The 14,625-nt window shown below is 46.1% G+C and overlaps 1 protein-coding gene and 1 long non-coding RNA gene across 5 annotated transcripts in view; one reads left to right on the forward strand and one right to left on the reverse strand.

The window, feature by feature from the left end:
- Tmtc3 (Transmembrane O-mannosyltransferase targeting cadherins 3) overlaps positions 1–14,625 on the reverse strand; it is a 921,929-nt gene that overhangs the window by 470,558 nt on the left and 436,746 nt on the right. The window lies entirely within an intron of this gene.
- Positions 1,168–4,603, forward strand: LOC139057059 (uncharacterized). The gene is made up of 3 exons (XR_011512557.1): positions 1,168–1,790; positions 2,630–2,768; positions 3,749–4,603. It is a non-coding gene; the product is annotated as an uncharacterized lncRNA (long non-coding RNA).

The following is a 14,625-nucleotide window of genomic DNA, read 5'->3' on the forward strand; positions in this document are numbered from 1 at the left end:
GTCTGCAGACAGCTCCGGGCACGGGAAATGCCATTCCGCCATTCCGTGCGCACGATTTGGTTGGCTGTGTTCGTGAAAATTTGTACAATGCGCCTTCCGAGACTGTTTTCAGTTCATCTGGTTTATCCGCCGAGGAAATCGATGGCCGCAGATGCGTGCTCCGCACTTCGATGAGTGGCCTCACTAGGTTTTCAAGAAAGCGGAACTGCTGGAGCGACATGCGCATGAAGTTATCAAACATCACAGCGTTACCAACTCGGAGCTTGGCGAAAAGGTTGTGAAAATCGCCGTCCACGGCCCTGTCGAGAAATACTTGCCGCTCCCAAACCCTTCTGCGTCGCCTTCGTCGTCTTTGTGCGATTGAATACATGACTATAAGTTTGTTTTGAGCGTGAATTTTTTCGATCTCGGACAGCGCTCGCATGTTGACAGGAGCCATATTGGACCGCTGGTGACGTCGATTCTGCAGCTCCGAATTTGATTGGCCTGTTGTAAAAGCCGTAATTTACGCAACAGTAAATGTGAACAAACGTGTCAGCTTAACTGCCGTAACTTTTTTTACAGCCGTTACGTTCGATACGCCGAAAGAGCTGTTAAGGGCAAGATATAGTCCGGCGTAACGCGCGCGCGCGGCCACGCGCGTCGCGGTTAAGCGACGTCGGTGATAAACGCGCACTCTACAGTTCGGCGTCACGGCGTAGCCGGCGTGCCCAGGCGCGCTTGGCGAACACAACGCCGCCGGCGCGGAGATAGAGCGTGTTCTATTTCACGCGGCTGACGCTAGATCACAATGCACTGCGCGCAGTAGCGGCAGCGAGCAGAAGGCAGAATGGCGGCCTGCGGTGCGCGTACTGACAGTGCGGCTGCGGTTTTTTCAACATCCGTGTTTGATGACAGCGCTAGTGTGGACGCCTGTTTGAAGCGATTAGCAACCATCCATGGGCCGTATTCTGTAGCGGTTCCTTTGGGAACCGGTTCCTTTTGGCTGTTGCCATTGGTCGGCGCTTCGATGTCGTCATCCCTGGTGGGCGGGACGACAAATTTTGATGACGTCACGCAGGTTGCCAATCTTCTGGAAAGGAACCGGTTCCCTGCTTGGAGCAGAACCGCGGAGAAGTGGTTCGTTTGAGAGTCGCGCGCGGGATCGAGCATGATGTCGAGGGTTGCTAGGGCAACCGCGGCTGCCGGCTAATCTCGCGCCAGCTGACGAGCCGGCACCTAGACGAGACGAGACAGAGACGGCAATGGCGGCTCCCTTGGTTGTGCTGCTGGCGAGTGCCGAAAGACAACGACGCGACGAGAGGCAACGACGCGACGCGTTCGGCATGGCCGAAGAAGAGTTTCGAAGGCATTTTAGTCTCTCCAAAGACATAGTGCGACGTCTTTGCGATGAGCTGGAAGGACATCTCGGACCTCAAAGATTGCGTGGTGTCGACACTACGATGAAAGTGCTGTGCGCGCTGCGGTTTTTTGCCACCGGGAGCTTTCAACAGTGCGTCGGGAATGAAGAAGCGATTGCACTGTCGTAGCCTTCGGTCAGCCGGATCATTACAGCCGTCGCCAAGGCCATTACGGTTGTGGGCAAGGAAAAAGGATGGGTTAGATTCCCATCCACGGCGCAACAGAAAGCCGCCGTCAAGGAATGCTTTCTTAGCCGTGGAAAAATTCCAGGAGTTCTAGGATGTGTGGACGGGAGTCTGATAGCCATCGTTCGCCCTAAGAAGCTCGGCCCCGGCGAAACGGAATCGTACTGGAGCCGTAAAGGGTATTACACCCTCAACTGCATGATCGTGAGTATTGTTCATTGACAAATATTTTCGATATGTGTTTGCGCGAGTGCACGTTGTAAAAAACTTCGTTTCGTTATTTTTCATCAATTGCCGGTAATACTTGCGTTCCTATTAGAGAAAGTAGCGTTTGTGTTGTATGTGTAATGACGACTTTGATCTTTGCATAGAACACGGCCGCACTTTTTCAGTGCTCTCCAATCACAGTTGAATAGCCTTTTCGATGCTACAATGTAAACACATTACGCGCGACTTAAACCGGAATAGACGCCGTAGCAGCGAAGGGAGTCTTCGTCTGCGAGCGATCCTAACAGAAGACGAGCCCTTCTGATTCTTATTCGACGTAAAACTAAAGCATTGTGGCCAACAACTGTAAACGCGAAAAGGAGCATCCCATCAATGAAAATGGTGTGAGGGAGAATGAGAATGTGTGGACACCCATTTGCTCAAGCTGTCAATACGGCACATGCTGTTTCCGCGTTCTTTCGCTTGTAATAGGCACTTTGTCTGAAAAAAAAAAAACACAGGTGGCACTCTTTAGCAGAATCTTGTACAATATGGACGGAAGAAACTAAAGGAATTATTTTGCACATTGTGTTGTTACCGTATGCCATGCATGAGCATGTGAACACATGCCAACATTGCATTTGTAGGTTAAGATGACATTGTTATCATGCTGATCATTAGTTCAACTGCCTACTGTGTATGTTGATATCTCCTTTTCTGTAATTGTGTTCACTGACTGAACAGTAACTGATTGGCAAGTAGTGTTGTAAGCAAAAGGTTGTGCCAGATATTTGTTGCAGCGACACTGACACCTTCTCTTTGCTTTCCCTTATGAGGTGTGCGACGCGAAGCTGAATATCCTGGAAATTGACCCACGGTTTCCGGGATCGTGCCACGATTCTTTCGTCTGGAGGCATCCTGCATTTCGCCGCCGCCTCACTCGTGGCCTGTTACTTCATGGAGAAGTCTTGCTTGGTAAGTGCACCTAAAGTAGCAGTGCTTCTTCCACATGTAAAACATACACAGTCTGCATCCTAGCAAGCTTTAAGAAAGCGTGATTTGCTAGAAATGTGTTGTGAATGCAGCAGTACCTAATGAACCTGCAGCGACTATCGAGAGAAACAAGTCTCTCTTAAAAGGCAGATATTTATACCAGCATGTATACAACAGCCGACATGTTATGCTGTTTATTTATTAATTTCAATACACTGAATACCATGTGGAGCGCTACAGGCAGGGGTGGAATTCTACAGAACACGTCGAAATGGCAGTATTCAAGTATAGTGGAAAAGGGTTGGTGACAATGGACTCGGGGACCTGGTCCCTGTCCTTGGAACAAAGGAACAAGCGTGTGCATGAAACTTTCGGCATCGACGTTAGTGATCGGTGTAGTATATATTGTAGAATGGTGCAAGTTGCGTTATTTTGCTTTGCGTCGCAATGTGTGCGATTTTTTTGTTACAGCGACATGTGGTGCTGGAGTGATTAGAAAGGATCAAACGGGTAGCTCGATTTTGGGTACCTTCATGAGAAGAGGTACGAAAGGTAGAGCAAGGATCCCAGATACTGGCAGCATATTCGAGAGTAGACCTTAGAAGTGTTTTATAAAATAACACTTCTGAAGAGAGAAGAGCTAATAAGTTTTAGTGGAAGATGTACATTTAGGGAGGGGCAAATAGGATGAACGGAGCAGAAAACCACGAGTATGAAATAAATATTACATGTCCAACTTAACCTGAGAACGAGATTTGCAGCCAAGACAACAGGTGAAATTGGACTTTCTTTAAAATGAGTTGAACTTTCTTTACAACTTTCCGGGAAGGTCAATGTTTGATAGATATTGCAACAATAAATCCAAGACCTGCTCCTGTTGTAAAAGGGCCCTGGCGTAGACTGTGTTCTTGCATTGTGCCTTAATGTATCCATTTCGTTCACTGACATGCAACACTTTACAGGGGACTCTGGGTACCCGCTAGCGCCATGGATCATGACTCCTGTGCCTGGTCACCCAAATCGCCTCACAGCAGAGGGGCGCTATAATGAGGCACACGCATCAATGCGAAATGCTGTTGAGCGGTGCATAGGAGTCGTCAAGAGCCGCTTCCGATGCCTGCAGATGTATCGGGTGCTCCACTACTCGCCTCAGAAAGCAGCCACTATTGTTGCAGCTTGTGCAGCGCTGCATAACCTCTGCCTTGCAGCAGGCGTGCCTCTGCCAGACGACCCAGATGATGACGGTGCACATGACGACAGCGCACAGGGGCCAGCCCAGGCACAAGTGCCGCTTCAAGTACAGGTGCCACCGCAGGCGCACCCTGTACAGCCTTCTCGAGCTTTGTTTCAAAGAGGCCGTGCGGTGCGCGAATCCATAGTTGGTGTGTTTCGGCTGCCCAGAAATTTGCGCATTGCCTACCTGCAAAGTGTGCGCCGGCGCATTCGCTGGCAAATAAGGCGGAGACATGTGCTGGTGTAACATGTTTTATTTTTCTTTTCATGAAGTAAATAGGCCGTGCACTTCAACATAACACATTGCGTGTGCTCACATGTGGCTAATCGTAGTATGCTGCATACTGCGGTAGTGAAAAGCACATGATTTGTCTATGTTGAGCATGACAGATACACATGCAGTGACAAATAGCCATGTGCCATTATGTTACTCCTTTGCTTTGTTCACTGTGCTTTGGAATATTGTCTCGCCAGGGAATTTTCTTTAAATAAAGGTTATTTCCAAGGTGAATGGCAACCAATCTTGCATAGTTGAATATTGCTTTGCGATGCCTATTTTACTGTGCAGTATGCATTGTTCCAAAGCTGAAGGCGTCTGTTCATGTGTGACACACAAGCACAGCACAAGTTGCACAGCAACTGAAATGTCGTTCAGAGCAATCTGTATAGCACATATTGAAACGTATAGCAACAAACGAGACATGCCAAGCACTTTTTGGAGCAGGATTTCTTTACATAGCAGACACTCATGCTTACTACTGCTTTGTTTAAACTCAAGAGTTGCTTCAACATTGTATTTCTTGCACGCATGATTTCACATAATGCTCGTAATTGCTGCTTAACAAGGTGCAACTACGCTATAACACAATATAAACAAAATCATGACAATGAAACATTATTTTATTCACTGGGTACCTGCTTCACCATTCAGGCATTACAGCAGGGAGGGTACAAATCATATAAATGAACACCCAAAATTACATTCATAAAGCATGGAAGAAATCATCATTTGAACACATACACACAGTGTCAGGTGGTAGAGTATTTCAATCCCTTATAGTACGAACATAGAAAGAGTAGCGGAAAGCGTCGCTTTTAACCCTCTATTGCATGGCGTCCCATATTTGGCACATACCAGTTACCATTCTTTTTCGCGTGTGTGAGATTCCCAGTTGAGAATGTGATACCATCAGAGTAAATCTCATAGTTATGTGCACTTATTATGGGCAAGTGCTGCCATCTCTTGAGCGATACGCAAAACAGAGGTGAAGTAGATTTTGGGATGCAACATGAAACTTGGAGGGGGCAAACACGAGCAATTGGTTTTTTTTCCTCTGAAAATTTTGACCGCAGAAGCATAGAAAAATTATTTTGGCATATTTTTTGGTCTCGTCAATTCAAGGCAGTTACTAGTTTTCTCAATTTTGCCTGCAACTACAGCAGAGAAACCGAAATCGGTGTGTCCCAGTTGAAAAAGACAACAGGAATTCCTGTCGCAACTACAGAAATTTCTGTTGTACAACAGGATTTTTCTGTAGTAACTACAGATTCCTGATGGAGCGACAGACTTTTCTGATGTACAACAGACATTTGTTGTTGCTACTACAGAAGTACAGTCTGTCGTATGTCTGTTGTTACAACAGAAAGCTGAAGCTCTACAACAGATTTTTGTAGTACTACAGAAATTTCTGTTGTACAACAGGATTTTTCTGTAGTAACTACAGATTCCTGATGGAGCGACAGACTTTTCTGATGTACAACAGACATTTGTTGTTGCTACTACAGAAGTACAGTCTGTCGTATGTCTGTTGTTACAACAGAAAGCTGAAGCTCTACAACAGATTTTTGTAGTACTACAGAAATTTCTGTTGTACAACAGGATTTTTCTGTAGTAACTACAGATTCCTGATGGAACGACAGACTTTTCTGATGTACAACAGATATTTGTTGTTGCTACTACAGAAGTACAGTCTGTCGTATGTCTGTTGTTACAACAGAAAGCTGAAGCTCTACAACAGATTTTTGTAGTACTACAGAAAAAATTGTCATCACTACAGGCACCCTGTTGTCCCAACAGAAATACTCCTGAAGTAACCCGAAAAACTTCTGTAGTGCTACAGAGAGCTGTTGAAATACTACAGGAACCTATTGTGGCAACAGGCCCCCAATTGTCACAACAGAAGTGTTCCTGATGTAATGCGACCAACTTCTGTTGTACTACAGAAAAATGTTGTTGTACGACAAAAACCTATCATTGCAACAGGCCCCCAGTTGTCATAACAGAAGTGTTCCTGAAGTAATGGACAAACTTCTGTTGTACTACAGAGAACTGTTCCACAACGGAAACCTATCGCCGCAACATATACCCAATGATGACAACAGAAGTGCACTGAAATTGTGTGATGCGACAAGCTTCTGTAGTGCCCGGTTGAAAAAGACAAAAGGAATTCCTGTCGCAACTACAGAAATTCTGTTGTACGACAGAAGTTGTTGACATTTCTTAATTGGGAGACATTTCTGACGTTACGACATAAATTCTGATTTCGCAACAGAAGCATTCTGTCGCGACAACAAGAGTTCTGAAGTCGGAACAACAGCTTTATATCCTGACAGCGACTCCGACGTTACGACACCAATTCTGACGTCGCAGCAGAAACATTCGGTCGCGACGGCCAAGAGTTCCGAAGTCGCAACAGAAGCGCTTCCCGTCGCGGTCCTTTAAAATTGTATGTTTTTGCATCGGTAGTGTACACTGTACTTTTCTCCTGCGCGGTATTCAATCGCACTTCTCTGAAGCCGGCAATGCTGACACCGATGGCACCGACACCGGTATTAAAGTCGACGTGGCGAATAGTTATAATTGTGCCGTGACGACGCGGCACCAGCAACGCCCTACCGGCCTCCTCTAAATCGGCCGCTGATCAAAATCATACCATCTGCGGGAATGGCTGCGTATCCGGTTTTTTTTTTTTGGTAAGATGTGGCACACAGGCCTGTGGACTTACATGTGCTGTTACACTGACACATTAGTTAATTTCCCAAGAATATTTCACAAGCTTATGCGAAGCGGAAAAGAAGATTTCGGTTGTTCCACAAAGTTGCGTGAAAAGCTGTATCGCTCGGGTCTCATTAATTTGATACAGTGCTGCCGTGAGAAGCCAGTATGCTGTCAGAAAGAACTCTCATCCACGAATGTTTATGTAGCTATTTTGCATTGAACACACGAATTATATGCGCGCTCAAAAGTGTAAAGAACGAGAGACAACTGTCGAAACTAGCAGTATTAACCCTAAAAGTCAACGTTGTCTATTTCTGAATTTCTTATTTAATATGGATATCGTACATCAAAATCGATGTTCTAGCACTGCACGATGTACTTGTCGATGGTACGAACACTCTTGCTCTTCTAGAGATGCGGCACTTGACGCGGTGGAGTGATAGCGGATCTTGGCTCTCAAAATGCAAATGTAAACATCAGCGCATCAGCACGTCGTACTATTCACATGGCCAAAACGTACACTCGAAGACCATGTCAGGGGTGGTGCAGTGGTAAGATGCCGGGCTAGGAATCGAGAGGTCGCATGTTCGAATCCTAGGCAAAGACGTTTTTTTTTTAAATTTTTTTTACTTTTATGTTTTTCTTTTTTGTGCTAACAAATTTACATAATCTTACGGACGTCTCTGTCAATTTTTAATTAAATATTGATCAAGAACTACAGAACATTCTACTACAGGACGTCACACTACAGACAACAGAACTACAGGCAACAGAACTACAGGCAACAGAACTACAGGCAACAGAACTACAGGCAACAGAACTACAGACAACAGAACTACAGACAACAGAACTACAGACAACAGAACTACAGACAACAGAACTACAGAAACAACGTCCCAAAATACAACAGACTGGTAAAATTTCCTGTTGTGTTTTTCAACTGGGGTGCCATATTTGGCACAGTATGAACTTGAAATACAAAATATGGTAACGTGCTGCCATCTGTTCAATAGCCCGAAGTTGCAGGTCACTCTATCACAAGATGGAATTTTGACGATCGGTACGGTAAGGGCGAATTGTCTACCAAACAGCCGCCTGAAAAGCAAAAAGGAACTTAAATGTAAAGGACGTGGTGCTTCAGAGGCACTCACAAGCGCAATAGATGACGTGGAGTTATCGTGTGTGCGTTGATACGATAACCGCGCAGTGACATTTCTGCCGAGCTTTGTTGGGAGAGATCCAGTCCAAAAGACTAAGCGCTGGTTTACCTCCGCCAAGGTGTTTCGCGAAATTGATTGCCCCAGCGTAGTAAAGGTCCATAACAGGCACATGGGTGGTGTTGACCTGCTGCACTCACTGTTTGGACTTTACTGCATACATATCAGAGGTCGAAGAAATGGCACTTTCGAATTTTTACGCCTATGCTAGACTTATCGGTAGTAACAGCATGGGTATTGTACAGGAGGGTGCAGGAGCAGCTTAGGAGGAGACAAGTACTACCGCTGGCTCATTTAAAAGCAGAAATTGCAGAAGGCCTTACCTCGCATAACAAGTGCCTACCCAACTAGCGACCAGGAAGGACTTCTAGTCAGGACATCGAATTCCAGGTTCAAGTCAAAAAAGCACAGGGACCAGCGGCTGCAATGCCACCCAAAGACGACCAATCTGACCAAGTCGGCCACTGGCCAGAATTTGACGAGAAAAAACAAAGATGTAAGCGGCCACCTTGCACAAACAAGTCGTTGGTAAGATAGAGGAAGTGCAACATTCATCTGTGCCTGAACGCAGCAAACAACTGTTTCATTTCATTCCCCACATCGCACTAAAAAAGACCACCGTCCGTGAAGCTTTGTTTTCCGCCCATGGCAGGAAGAGCGCTCAGCCATCTTCATGGTGTGCCATATTTGGCACAAAGCTTTATCTTTATTATTACAGTCGTGTTTGTTCATTCAATCAATAATGAAAGCTGAAAAAAATGACTTTTCATAATTCATGCAATAGAGGGTCAAAAGGAATCTCACATATTTTTAATTTGTGATCTCGCCTTTGAGAAACATGTGGGCGGCTGAAAATACAATTACCTGGCTATCCCCGCATTAGAGTGGTATATGTTATGAAGAAATTTTAATCTGAGGTTTCGGCGACGGTGTTCAAGAAGATGCCAATTTAATGCCTTTTTGCTTTCTGTCATGCTAAGCATCCTGTCATAATTGCCAAGGACGAACCGAACTGCCCTGTTCTGCACTTTTTCTCGTTTATCTACAAGTTCTGTAGTATATGGACCCAGCAAACACACACATACTCTAGTGTACTGCGCACATGTGTGAAATACAGTTGCTCCCTAAGTTTCTGTGGCAAGCTACTAAAGATACGTTTCAAGAAACCTAATGCTCCGACAGCCTTGTTCCTAACATGAGTAACGTGTCTGTTCCACCTTAGATCAGCAGAAAAAAATACACCTAAGTATTTATATTCTGACACTTGTTCAAGAGTAGCATTATTTATAGTGTTACGATTGCTGTCATATGAGCGCTTCCCGGTAAAGGTGACGTGGACACTCTTTTGCTCATTCAATGACATCTTCCATTTTTCACACCATGTGGCAATCAAATCCAAATCATGTTGTAGTGCTTGTTGGTCAGATTCGCTGTTGATGACCTTATATACTATACAGTCATCTGCAAACATTCTAAATATTTATTTATTTATTTACGTGTACCTTACAGGCCTTCGAGAAGGCATAGTGTAAGGGGGAAATACGGTAACATATTAGTATGGAATCGGGAAAGAAATAAACATCAGCATAATGAAAGGAGTGCACACAGAACATGGAAAATTAATACATTAGCAAATACAATATGTAGAGCAATAAAAATAAATGGTAAACAACAACATAATAGCATAACAACATTGTAAACGTTTTTACATGTTATACAGTAGTAAGTATTGTAAAAAAATTGGGAGCACTGAAATTCTTTAACTTGTAGAAAAAAATGCAAGTAAATTACAAAAGACATGACGTGTTTAGACGGTTGAAACGGCATATTGATTGCTTAGCAGATTGCGAAATGCAGTGTGTTTAGATTGGCATGCAATGGTATCTGGTAGTGCGTTCCATAAACGGACCGCACGGGGCAAAGTTGAAAAATTAAAAGCGTTGTGTGTTGCCATAAATTCGGGTGTAGCTGAACTGATTGTTCAGTCGTTGTGATGTCGAGGATGCTTCTTTCAGGTTTGATAAGGTTAGGCCAACTGTGTGAACAAATCTGTGAAATAATAATCGTACAGAAGATGACATATTGTTCGGCAAGTCGTTAATGTAAATTAAAAAGAGAAGAGGCCCAAGTAAACTGCCTTGAGGTACACCAGAGGTGACGTCAAAGAGGCCAGAGGAAAAGTTAGCAACAGTGAACTGTTCGCGATTAGTAAGAAAATTACGAATCCGTGATAGGGTTAGTGAGTTGAGTTTAATTGCTGAGAGCTTTGATATCGGGTGACTATGGGCTAAACGATCGAATGCTTTCGAGAAATCCAAAAAGATGCAGTCAATTTGTTTATTACTGTTCATATGAAAGTGTAAGTCTGACGTGAATTCTAGTAGTTAGGTTTCGCAAGAAAATTCTTTTTGGAAACCATGCTGTAAATGATGATGTAATGCCCGAAGTGGTGCCATGAATGTGACTTCTGGGGTACCCCAGAAGTCACAGGTACGTATTCAGAAGAACATCCATTGAGAGCCACAGACATCTGTCTTGAGCAAAGATACTCGGCAATACATGCGATAACCTTCTCATCCAATTTGTAAAGTCAAAGTTTAGCGATCAGTAGACTATGCGTAACGACATCAAAAGCTTTTCTGAAATACAGAAATATACAATCAACAATTTGTTTCTTGTCGACTGCTGAGACTAGCTCATTAGTGAATGCAACCAATTGTGTCGTACACGAAAAACCCTGCCGAAACCCATGCTGGCTAGGATGAAGAAGGTTATTGTTATCAAGATGAGACATGATGCAGGTATACACATGTGCCATAACCTTACATACATAAAATGCTAGTTAAGGATACTGGTCCGTAATTCTCAACTCTGTTCCTCTGTCCACTCTTATGAATTGGCACCACTCGCGCTAGTTTCCAATCACCAGGAACAACGCTGTTATTTAAGAAATTTTGAAATAAGCGACAGAAGTACAAAGATGCCCGAGCAATTTATAAGGAATGATGTAGGGATATCATCCGGACCACACACTTTTGTTCGTTTCAAACTCTGTAATAATCACTCGATGCTCGTCACACTAAATACCTCAGACATTTCGCCGGCTCCGACCGGAAAATCAACTCTATTAACCCCCCTAATGTTTGAATGAGTAGACTGAAATACTGATGAAAGGTATTTAACAAAAATGTCGACCTTGCTTGACGCAAGCGATAGTAAATAGCTTGACGATTTCCGCTCAAGCTCGGGCCATCTTCTGAGCGGCAACACTAGCGCGCGACCACACATCAGCCATAACGGCAGTGATTGAGCGAATCGCGACAGCACGTCGACTTGGCGTTGACCTATTGAAACCCATGCGCCTGATGTTCACCTCTTCGTCGGGCTCAAAGAACGGCGGGCAGACTCCGATGGCGCTCGCCCGCCCTCGCGGTCCGGGCAGGCTGCCTCCTCCGGTTCCTCTGTGATTAACACGTTTGTTAGAATATGGTGCGCAAAAGCTCCGTCAACGAATGTGCTTACCTGGCTGCATCACGGCGGGCGTTATACACGTCTTTCTTCCCCACGCCGCGCCATTGGGCTGCAGTTTTCACTGCCGGGCCCTCAGCGTTCAGCAAGGCAATCACTTGCTGCGAGAGCACCTCCTTGCGCGCCGCCGTCAGCTGTTGACCCAGCACACACGACGCCTTCGCAAGGTAGGGGTGCTCTTCAACAAATGACACGAGTATATCGCGTTGCCTCGCTGAAACATGAGGACCCAGCCGCCTAACCTTCTGCGAGGACAACGTTTTGGATCCGCGGCGCGCTAACTGGCAAGTCCAAAACGTAAACAAAGCGAGGCAACTTGTTTGCATAACGTATGGCACACCACCTAGCGACTAAATAAGAAAACAACACAAATAAACTTACAACTCCCAGTAGCGGTCTGCGCCGCAAGCTCACATTTATTACTGAAAATATATTTGCAAGTGTTCTGTACAAACCAATGTTTTTTTATCAAACCAACAACATCCTTCAATTGCTATACCGTCCCCCAAGTACAAACAAAAATGATGACGTGATTTTCCGGCAGACCGCCGCTCGTTGATTGGTTTCCCTCACGCCGCCCCGTTCCACTCTTTCTCCGAGTTACGTAATCCAGACGTAATAGCCAAAAGGAACCGGTTCCCAAAGGAACCGTTACAGAATACGGCCCCATGTGTACACGATGTGAAACGCATGGACTACCGCGACACAGAGCGGAAGAACAACGCGTGGGAAGCTATACGAAAGCAGTGTGGTCTCGCCACAGGTAAGCTGCATTTCGCAGCTCCTGTACTAGCTGGTGGTAGTCGCCGAGTTGAAGGCGCTTGTCGAATAGCTTTCGCATGTACATACATGGTCGGCTTCCGTTTTTGACGTAGCCGAAGTACTAGCAATATGAGTGCGATGTTCTGGCTGTCAGGCACGGCGGCCGCATTTCGATGGGGGGAAATGCGAAAAACACCCGTGTGCTTAAATTTAGGTACACGTTAAAGAAGCCCAGGTCAGAAAGAAAGTGGTTTTCGCACGTAAAACCTTGTTTTTTTTTTCTGGCTGTCAGGACAAGTTAACACCATCCCGCAAAAGTTTTCATTTTAGCGCACAAACAGCGCGCGGAGCGAGAAGCACGCGCGCTACCCGAACGACGCGCATGCGCCATGTAAACAGCTGTTCGCCGCGGTGAAGTTGCGCTCCCGGACGCACAGATGGCGCCAGCCTCGAGCTGCGCGCGCACGCCGAACTCTAGAGGAAGCAAATTTCTTGCACCCCTGGCGTCGCTAGCGCAGCGTATCCGACTTCGCCTGCCGCGACCTGGCGCGCCGAGAACGCCGGACTATATCTTGGCCTTTACGCGCGTTACGACCGTAGTGTGAACATAGCCTAAGGCGTAAGCAGGCAGGAGAGCCACCAGCAGCGTGCTGGCGACGACGGTGAGTGTCTGCATGGTAAAGATGAACGGATTAGTAGACTGTGCTTTCACACAGCTACCGAACCATTGACACCTGTACAGACCCATGGCACTACCACAGCGCTTACGCGGTTAGACGTCATTTTCAAAGAAGCGTGCGGAGAATCACACATGGCGTGATGCGACGAATTCTCGAGCAGGCTTTTTTATTACCAGCCGTCATGCCAAAATTACTTGCTCTGAGCTCGTGCAACTAAACTTCACATCTTCGCAATGGGAAGCGCAGCATGACACGTTCTCTTGTCGTTTCTGCTTCTTGTATAATTCTACCTGGGCATATTGAATGCGGAGATCATATGCCAACAAGCCTAAATTCTTCATCAACATTTGATACCCTCGTTACCGGGACGACAGGTATCCTATGCAAAAGGTAATTAACGAGATAAAAATTCTGTGAGTGCTACTCAAAGAAACGACAAAAAATATGGCGCATGCAGCAACTATCGATAATTATGCTCAATGTAAGTGAATAGCGTAAAGTATTTGAAAAGTATTCGTTTCATTAAGGGGATGACTCGCTTAAAGGCATGTATTTGTTTCAGCGAGGATAATGTAGTAACGTTTGTTGCCTGATTGCGTAATTTCGCACAGTACGCAACTGTTAGCCACGCACATCTGAAGCGGCCCCATTGGTGGACAGCAGGTGCGTCGCGATCGGCAACGACAGTCGGCAATTCAGCGACGAACGACCCCGTTGCATAGGCGGGCGAAAGAGGAAATGCGCACTAAACGGTGGCCATTTCATAACAGGCATCTCCGACTGACAACGCGTGTTCATTCATTGGTCTCGCGAACCGCAGAACCAGAATGGCCGAGCGGCTCGCTCCTCCGGCCGTTCGAGTCGCCACGGGCGAACCAGTGGCCCACCGTACGAATCGACTGCACCGAGCCGGAGGACACAAACTGAGATCGAAATGTGGCATTTCGAGAGGCCTTAAAGCGAAACTGTGGAATCGAGGCGATTTTTTGCGACGCCGTGACCGGCGGTTGAACTTTGTTAAGAAAAATAATGCGGAGGCACACTAGAGACAGGGATTGTGCAAAGGGGGGTGCGTGCGGCGAAGGCCGCCCAGTTTGCGCTACAAGTGCAGACGTGCGCCTGCCGCCGACGCTCGGACTACGCAATTGAGCATGCGACACAATGCTTGAAAACACCAGTCATAAAACGCCCTATTTGACCATGCTTTTGCGAGCACGATTCGGGGCAGCGTGTTTTCAAAGGCTGGTTCGCAAACACCAGACGCGGCGCACTCCGGCAGCTGCCAAGGAACGAGCGTCCACGCTGTGGCAGAGCCGCCTCTCCCCTGAAGGGGAAAGTAAATCAGCGGGCCGCGTCACCGTCGCTGTCGAAACAAGGCCAACCCTTTGCGTAACGGCTGCGTCATGCTGCTATACAAAAAG

Source organism: Dermacentor albipictus, chromosome 3, assembly GCF_038994185.2.
Source record: "Dermacentor albipictus isolate Rhodes 1998 colony chromosome 3, USDA_Dalb.pri_finalv2, whole genome shotgun sequence".
NCBI lineage: Eukaryota > Metazoa > Arthropoda > Arachnida > Ixodida > Ixodidae > Dermacentor > Dermacentor albipictus.